Below are 9382 nucleotides of genomic sequence, written 5' to 3'. Positions count from 1 at the left end.
ATAGTTGTGTTTTCTCTCTTGACTTCTACTGTTTCTGATCCATATGGGTAACTAAAGTCCCTTTTCATCTGTCTGAGCAAAGGTAGTAGCAGAAAGGTTTTGTTGCCACAAAACCTTTGGATTCTCTTCAAACAGCACAAACTGAACAGGTGAAAGATAGGGCTGTAATGAATAAAAGTGCCTCCCCCCACACACACATTTAAATTGAGATCTGCCTGAGAAACTTCTTTTTCTTCATGTAACACTCTTACAATTGAGGTGAGGCAATAGGTGCTTGACCTGGAGCTCCCTCAGTATAAAAGAGAGGGAGCAGCTGGCAGGCTGTTGTCTGTAACAGCTTTTATGTTTCTGAACTTGTTGCCTCTTTGTCCAGAATAGCTAGAATTTGTTGACCTTCAAAACTGTTACACTGCACAAGCCTTCGTTTCACAAGGGTGTTTGGGACAAGGCTGTTGTTTTGTAAGTGTGAGGTACTCTTTTGAGTTTTTGCTGTAAAGTTTAGTCCTTGAACATCTACTAGTATACTCTTAACCAGCCTTGAAAAGAAAGATGCCGTGCAGTCAAGAAATGTCACTGGTTGTCTGGGCCCTTTCAGGGCGGGCGTAGGTCCAACACATCCCTGCTTCATATTCTGCACCTTTAGGGACCAGCATTCTATGAATTGTATTGTTTAGAAGGTCCTGTGACTGCAGACAGAGTGAGCTGGGAAGAGAGAAGCAGGATTAAAATGAATAGTTTCATGTCTCAATGAGTGGAGCTCTCCAAGGACTAAAGGGTAGGACCAAGACCACCCAGCAGTAGCTGCTTCCTTGCTGATAGGGAGCAGGGCAAGCCAGCACTTTGTAGCTAGGAAAGATGGATAAGCAAGCTGGAGAATGCCGAACACTTGGTGTGAGTAAGAGATTATGTTAGGCAAAGCTACATTTTGCTGGAATTAAATTTTAGACACTAGAATGTGTTAGTTGTGTTTGTAACCCTTTCATACCTTGCTTGAAATCATATAAATCGATGTTCTTTGTTAATAAACTTATTCTTACTTTTGCCATCTTAGTGCTGTGTATTAAGTTGAAGCGTATCACCCCAACCAAACTAACAAGCTGTTGTGTGTCCTGGCTTTTGGGGAGCAGTAAACTTGGTGTTACCTCAGTAAGAGAGACTGGACACTGCAGAGGCAGGGCCAGCTCCAGGCACTAGTGCAGGAAGCAGGTGCTTGGGGCAACCAGTGGAAAGAAGAGGCACATCTGGGTCTTCGGTGGCCATTTGGCGGCGGGTCCCTCAGTCCCACTCAAAGGGAAGGACCAGCCACCGACTTGCCGCCAAAGAATGAAGCGAGGCAGTAGAGCAGCTGCCAAAGTGCCGCTGATCACAGCGTTATCTTTTTTTTTCTTCTTCTTCACTGCTTGGGGTGGCAAAAAAGCTGGCACTGGCCCTGGCCCTGTGCAGAGGAGAGGGTTTTCTGGAGGTTCAGGACCAGAATGGCTGTTAGGGTCACCCTGCAAGGAGTAACTGGGTTAGTGGAAGCTCAGGGTGAGACTTATGCTGTAGTGATGCTACTGGCATCAAGGCTCTGAGCCAAAGCTGTACAGCCTAAAGGCTTCAGAGCAGGTGGTGACAGCACCCTGTTTCTTTTAAAGACGTGCCCTGGTCTCTCCTCCAGATCACACATGAAATGGGCAAGGAATCTGGGTTCTACTTGTCGCCTTTCACCTGCTGGAAATTAATGAGTGCCTTTATACAGGTTTGTCACATACTCACCCATCCCTTTTCATCAGAAATACCCCAGGAGCATATTTAGTTTAGTAATACTTATTTCTGAATGATTACTTACGGATAAAGCTATGATGATAATAGAGGAACAGATGCTGTATCAAAGAAGAAAGAACCACACCCACCATGTTTTAGCATGCCGGTTATTGCCATTGCATTTGGACTCTGAAAGAGAGATTTAAATATGTAAAAACCAAAAAAAAGTGTGTGTTCACTTTCCAGATAAGCTTTTAATGTGATGGATTAGATGGGGCTTGGTCATGGTTGGCTTCCTATTCATATTTATCACATTATGTCACTAATTTTTCAGGCTGAGGGTTTGAGCCTCTTCTGGAGAGAATTATGAACAGTTCCACTTGAAAAGTGTAAGATTTCTGAACATAATGATAACCTAATTATAAAATGGATGAAATCCTAAATTTCCAGTGAATTCATATATTGCAAGGCCAGAAGGGAACATTGTGATCATCTAGTCTGATGTCCTGTATAACACAGACCAGGGTGGTCAAACTTACTGACCCTCCGAGTTGCATATGACAATTTTCAGATGTTCAATAGCTGTGGAACTCCTGCTGAGGCTCTGGGCTCAGATGCTTCAGCTGCATGGGAGACACCTGCCAGGGCTCAGGGCTTCAGCCTTCAGGGAGTGGAGGGTTTCAGGGCATAGCCTCACAGGAGGTGCCTGTCTGGGCTCAGGGCTTCAATCGTGCTCCTACTGAAGCCCAAAACCCCAGCAGGCGTGCCCCACAGGGCTGAATTGCTGAGATCTCCTCCTTGTAGAGCAGAAACCCACAGTCCCACCACCCCACAGCAGGACAGAAGCCCCAACCTCCACCCTCCCACCTCAGTCCGATAGCGGAGAATGTGGAGGGTGCGTGGGAGGCTCTGTGATCCGCACTTTAACTGAAAAAGAGGCACATGTGGCTTGTGAGCCAGGGTTTGGCCACCCACAGAGCATGACCTTTCCCAAAATAATTCTTAAGGCATAGGTTTTTTTTATAAAATATCCAATCTTGGTTTAAAAATGGTCAGTGATGGAGAATCCATCCAATTAATGGGAAGATCTTTGAAAACCTCTTTGCAATGTGACAACAAACTTTCATAAAGAAAACAACCAACTTTCATGGCAACAGCAACTTCATTTAATTTCAGGCAGTGTCTTCTCTAAAACAGAAATCATAGGGAAATGGTGCTCTACTATCCAAGAGAATTTATCTCAGCAGCCACTGAAAGCTGATGGAGCCTCAGGCCTGGTCTACACTATGCTGTTAAACCGATTTTAACAGCGTTAAATCGATATAACGCTGCGCCCGTCCACACTATACTGCTCTTTATATCGATTTAAAGGGCTCTTTAAATCGATTTCTGTACTCCTACAAAACGAGAGGAGTAATGCTAAAATCGATATTACTATATCGGATGAGGGTTAGTGTGGACACAAATCGACGTTATTGGCCTCATTATTTTACAGTAGCTACCCACAGTGCACCGCTCCAGAAATCGACGCTAGCCTCAGACCATGGACGCACACCACCGAATTAATGTGCCTAGTGTGGACGCGCACATTCGACTTTATAATATCTGTTTTATAAAATTGGTTTAAGCTAATTCGAATTTATCCTGTAGTGTAGACGTAGCCTCAGTAAAATGCAATTGGACAGTCTGCTGAATATAGTGGGGACTCAAGTATTTGGCAGTTGTCTTGCATCAGCTAAGCGACTGTCCAGTCAGATTTGCTTAGAGAATGCAGATGGGCGAAGGATCCTTGTTATTTGAGAGACTGTTTCTCAATTGGTGGATCGTGGATCCTAGAAGTGTCATGAAAGTCAACTGGGCAAGTGTCACAAAGCACTGAAAATTTTATTACAATCTAAAACAAAGACACTCTCACCCCGCTTCATCCTTCAGGGTCAACCTCTTGAAACACACATATACACAAATAATACTGGGTTATCAGTGATATATGTTTACTATAAAAGTAAGAGTAAGAAATGTAATGTGCATGGGACAAGAGTCACTTGCAGGTTTAAACGAGAGTAAATTGTGGAGTATCTGTAACTTAAAGTCTTTAAATCAGCAGTGGGCAACCTGCAGCCTGCGGGCCCATCAGGGTAAGCTGATTGCAGGCCATGAGACATTTTGTTGACATTGACCATCCGCAGGCACAGTCCCCCGCAGCTCCCACTGGCCGCAGTTTGCCATTTCCTGCCAATGGGAGCTGCAGGAAGTAGCAGTCAGCACATCCCTGCAGCCCGCCGCTTCCCACAGCTCCCATGGGCTGAGAACGGTGAACCATGGCCACTGGGAGCTGTGGGGTGGGGGTGGGGGGGCTGTGCCTGCAGATGGTCAATGTCAGCAAAATGTCTCACAGCCCACAATCAGCTTAACCTGATGGGCCGCATGCAGCCTGCGGGCCGTAGGTTTCCCACCACTGCTTTAAATCATGATTTGAGGGCTTCAGCAACTCAGCTAGAGGTTAGGGGTCGATTACACACACACACACACACACACACACACACACACACACACACACACACACTATTGTAAAATCTTGGAATGTATTGTCATTGTTCCACACATGTACATACAACTCCAGCCAGTCTTCTTCCACCCCTACTCTGATTTTGAATTAGGTGGAATTAAAACAGCAATATTCTGGGACTGTTGGAGAGAAAGCAATACAACTGGAGGGTAATTTAGCTCATCTTTATATGCACCCAAATCTATTTCTGTAACTAACAAAAGTTCCTTACCATGTACTGTCAGCGTGCTGCCACTTCCACATTTGTGCCTTACTGGTAGTGGTAAAATTAGCCTTACATCACAGAAAGACATGCCAGCGTCGTTCCGCTGAACGTTGTTCAGTCGTAAGATTGAAAGGGTTTTGGACTGCTCTGTTTTAATTTGTACCTGTGACTTTTGAACATCAGAGGTACTTGCGGTTGGCTGGAGCACCAGCTGATTACAGGTAGAGTCTTTCCTCCTGTACACCTCTATTACGGTTTTATCCGGGTAGTCAAAGTCACACAGTATCAAAACAGTTGAATTAAGAGACACATTGATGTCCTGGGGATATTGTACAATTCAAAGTTCTGCTCCACTGGTAACTGTAAGATGGAAATAAAGTGGGTGCGTATGAATTGTTATACTCTTTACAGAGGCACACAAATAAATCATTTTGGGAATATTTTAAAAAGTGAGTGAGGGTAGAATCTTGGCCAGCTCAACAAATGTGTATGATAGCCTTCTACAGTTACAGAAAAGGTCCAGTCATGAGCATATTGGGTGAAATCCTAACCCTATTGAAGTCAATGGAAGTTTTGCCTTTGGCTTCAATGGAGCCAGTATTTCACATACAACATTCACATAAAAAGTGTTATAAGAGAATTCCTGGTTTCTTTGCAGCCATTCTGAAGGAAAAATAGGCCTTTTTCCAAAGTCAGGCGAAGAAACAATCTGATTTAAATAAATTGACTACGGACAATTTAGTCAAATTTGCTAAAAGAGGGGTTTCTATTGGAACTTAACTGACCCCAAATGTATACAAACAGGACCGGCGCTAGAGTTTTTCGCGCCCTAGGCTCACGGCCATTTTGCCGCCCCGCGCACCGCTCCCGCGGCTCTGGTGGAGCTGCCGCAGCCATTTCTGCGGAAGGTCTGTTGGTCCTCGGCTCTGGTGGACCATCCGCAGGCATGCCTGTGGCAGCTCCACTGGAGCTGCGGACCAGCAGACCCTCTGCAGACACGACTGAGGCAGGTCCACCAAAGCCGCCTGCCGCCCCCCCCCCGGCAAAATGCTGCCCCCTGAAAATCCTGGCGCCCTAGGAGATTGCCTAGTTCGCCTCAATGGAAGTGCCAGCCCTGTATACAAATGTAATCTATGTACAGCTGTGTAAAAATTAAAGCAATGTAAAATATTTTTAAAAGTGTGTGTGATTTTAAGGACATAAATCAACACTCCTGCATTGTAAAACACTGTTTTGTAGGTTTAAAATAAATTGTTTTTTGTTTTTTTTGTTTTTAAATAATACCACTAAAATCCATTTAAATCTTTCATTCAGAGTTGCAAAACTGACAGACGCTGTTTGCCAAACACAGGTAACTAGTGTTGTTTGGCTTTGGTATTTAGCATTTAATCCTTAAGGGCCCTCAATGCTTTATAATGTTCAATTCCTTTTTAAAAAAACAAAGTTGTGGTTGCAGCAGGGCAGGAAAACCAGGAGAATGGGGAAAAAATTTTGGATTTTTTTTTTTTTGGTAACAAAATAACAAAGAAAAGTTGTAATTAAATAATTAAAAAAAGACAGTGCCCCTCTGGAGCAACAGCAGGGGTAAGGTGCACAAAGAAGCAATGTTAGAAACACAATGCCTTAAGGTAATTTGTATAATCAGACTGTCACTTTAATAAGGGTACATGAAAACTCTATGAGCACAAAAAAACCCAGTTACACCTTATGTAAAAATTAATATGGTTAATATGTTATAAAAGTTAAACTTAAAAAAAATGTGCATTTTCCCCAGGACATGTGCAGTGTATATTGTAAAAGAGGTAAAAGAAAATGCAAACAAAACATAATACTTAATTAAAATCCTATTAGGGCTCCAAAAGGAGCTACAAGAGGTTGGATTTTCTTTTTCAGATTGCTGTGTCTGTAAGGAAGAATTAAAGGTAAAAAGTAATCAGAACGCTGGTGAAAAATGATTGTGTCCCTTTTAAGATAAAGTCTCTAAGCTGCTAATGGCTTTGGATCCAAAAGCAAGCCAGAAAGCACATCTGTGTTATGCAAATTACCTAACTAATAAAACAAACAAACAAACAAAAAAAACACGTGCCCTTAAATGGCAGCACAAAGAAGCTGCAAATAAAGAACATGCCTGGTCAGCAAACAACCTAAAAAAAAAGGCTTAAAGTATAAAAATAAAAAAAAAAACAGGTTGACTTTAAAAATAAAAAAAAATAAAAAAATTGTGTGTATGCAGTGCTAAAATCTAAAGACAAGTATAAAAGGCATCTGCTTATATGCATGACACCGTACCTTTTAATTCACCAAACCCCCCAAAATATAATACATGGTATAACAAAATACCTTTTATAAATTTGATGCTAATGTTATTGTTAATATTAAACACTGGAATAAATGTAATGTTAATAAGTACCCCTGTAACAATGTAAAGTGTATAATTAAAAAAAACAAACCTCTAAGGTCATATGGTAATAATGCTTCTCAGCTATTACCTGTAAATAAACTTAAAGCTTAGCACAGCAAAAAAAAAAAAACATTACAAACCTGGTCTGCTGTATAAAAAAAACCCTGAGGTACACCACTTCATAAATTTAATAACTAAACAGTGGAATAATTTCCCCTAAACCCTTAAAAGGTAAAAGCCATTAAAACCTGGCCTGCTATAGAACAAAAACACAGGAAAGCATGGGGGCAGGGCCGTCCTTAGGCATAGGCAGCCGTGTAGGGCCTCACTTTGCCTGGGGGCACCACTCTCCAGGCAGCCCAGACAGTGTAGAAGCAGGGCTGCTGGGTCCTAGAGAGAGACAAATGCAGCACAGTCTGAGGAATGGGATTGGCTGCTGGGGTCTCTGGGAAGGGGAGGGGGTGGGGGTTGGGGAAGGAGCTCACCTGTGAGTGTGACTCATTCCCCCCGGCTGAGGTCAGGTGAGGCAGGCTCTCTGGCTCTGGAACCAGTATCCTTTGTTGTCCCCCATAACATCCATTCTTCTCCCCCCGCCCCACGGAGCACCCCCTCCTTTCTCCCTCCTCCCCAGGAGCACCCTCTCTCTTTCCTCCCTCCCCTCCGTCAGGGCTGGGTTGGGTGAGGTGCTGGGGGATAGGTGGGGGAGGGCTGGCTGGCTGGCTGCCTGCTGAGGAATGAAAGTGAAAGTAACTCACTTCCTCGGCAGGCCGCCAGGACTGGAATGTCACACAGGGCTTGGCTGGGGTCAGCCAGATGTGTGAAAAATCAGGATAGGGGATTGGGGTACAGTGATCAGATATCCCTATTTTATAGGGACAGTCCCAATTTGGGGGTCTTTTTCCTATATAGGCTCCTTTCCCCCCCCATCCCTGTCCTGATTTTTCACACTTTCTGTCTGGTCACTCTAGGTGGGGGTAATTGGTGCCTATATAAGACAAAGCCCCAAATATCGGGACTGGCCCTATAAAATCAGGTCATCTGGATCTGGCCACCCTAGCTGGGGAGTGCTTCTCCCCCGGGCTGGCAGCTGCCAGCGATCCATCTCGTCCGGGGGGAGCTGCACAAGGCAGGATGAGCTGCTGTGGCTCCATGGGTGCCCCGTCCCTGAGATCAGATGCTGTGCTAACTTCACCATGATCCATAAGGCTGGTGGTGGTGCCCATTGGTGTGTGATTGGACCTGAGGGTTTGCTGCTGCTGTTGCCACTCTGCACCCCAAGAGGTGGATTTTGGGGTCCTGCAGTTTTCCACCTATCTCCTTCTCTACTGCAGCTGTTGGACCAGCAGGCTGGGGGGTGAGCCAAGCATGAAAGCAGTACTGTGTTGCCATTTAGATTGTCATTTAACAACTTTGTTTGCCAAAAATTCTTGCTAACAATCCTGAATCCAATTTCAATATATTTTTTTTAAAAAATCAATATCTTAGCCAAAAACAGGAAATTAAGTTGTTGACAAGTATTAGTGACAGGTTTGGTTTGAGGCAGGGAGTGGGCCAGTTTTCATCAGAGAAACAAAAAATGTTGACTGACTTTCCTATAGCCTGTTACTCCTGATAAGAGCCCTCCAACAACTGTAATATACTCATCTCCTTACTAGTTTATAAAGCAGGGGTCAGCAACCTACGGCACACGTGTCAAAGGTGGCAGGTGAGCTGATTTTTGATGGTATGCAGCAGCAGGCTGAGCGGCTCAGCCCATCACTGCTCTGGGGTTCCGGCTGCTGCCCTATTGCCAGCTGAGATACCAGCCATCGGCCCCACTCAGCACCTGCTGCTGGCCTGGGGAACCCCAAGGAACCCCAGGCTGGCAGTGGGCTGAGCAGGCCAGCTGAACCACTCAACCTGCTGTCAGCCTGGGGTTCCATTCACTCAGCCGGCAGCGGGCTGAGTGGGCTGGTGGCGGGCTGAGCAGGGCCGGTGGGGGGTTGAGTGGCTCAGTCTGCTGCCAGTCTGGGGTGCCAGCAGCACTCAGCCTACTGTTATTCCGGGGTTCTGGCTGCCGGCCCCTTGCCAGTCAGGAGCTCAGCTGCCAGCCCCACTCTGCCTCCTGCCAGCCTGGGTGAGCAGAATCCCAGGCTGGTAGCAGGCTGAGGGAGGGTTGGCAGCCGGGATCCTGGCTGGCAGGAGTTGGTGGTCAGAACCCCAGACCAGCAGCGGGCTGAGCAGGGCCTGGGATCCTTGTCTAGGGTTCCAGCCACCAGCCCGCTGCTGGTTTGGGGTTTCATTTACTCAGCTGGCCATGGCCTGAGCAGGACTGGTGGCCAAGACCTCAGATAATAACAATAGCTTATTTATATAATATAGACATAGAGAGAAACCTTCTACAAACATTAAAATGTATTACTGGCACGAGAAACCTTAAATTACAGTGAACTTGGCACACCACTTCTGAAAGGTTGCCGACCCCTGG

General features: G+C 45.2%; 1 long non-coding RNA gene across 1 annotated transcript; it reads right to left on the bottom strand.

Annotated features, from left to right (window-relative positions):
* Positions 1–1400: 1400 nt before the first annotated feature.
* LOC115646298 lies at positions 1401–7446 on the bottom strand. Its single transcript, XR_003998988.1, has 4 exons — positions 7401–7446; positions 4521–4874; positions 1829–1932; positions 1401–1493 (listed from the first exon to the last, which is right to left on the bottom strand). It is a non-coding gene; the product is annotated as an uncharacterized LOC115646298 (long non-coding RNA).
* Between the last annotated feature and the right edge of the window lie 1936 nt (positions 7447–9382).

The sequence above is a fragment of the Gopherus evgoodei genome, chromosome 1, assembly GCF_007399415.2.
Source record: "Gopherus evgoodei ecotype Sinaloan lineage chromosome 1, rGopEvg1_v1.p, whole genome shotgun sequence".
Taxonomy (NCBI): Eukaryota; Metazoa; Chordata; order Testudines; family Testudinidae; genus Gopherus; species Gopherus evgoodei.
This window is presented reverse-complemented; position numbering and strand designations above follow the sequence as displayed.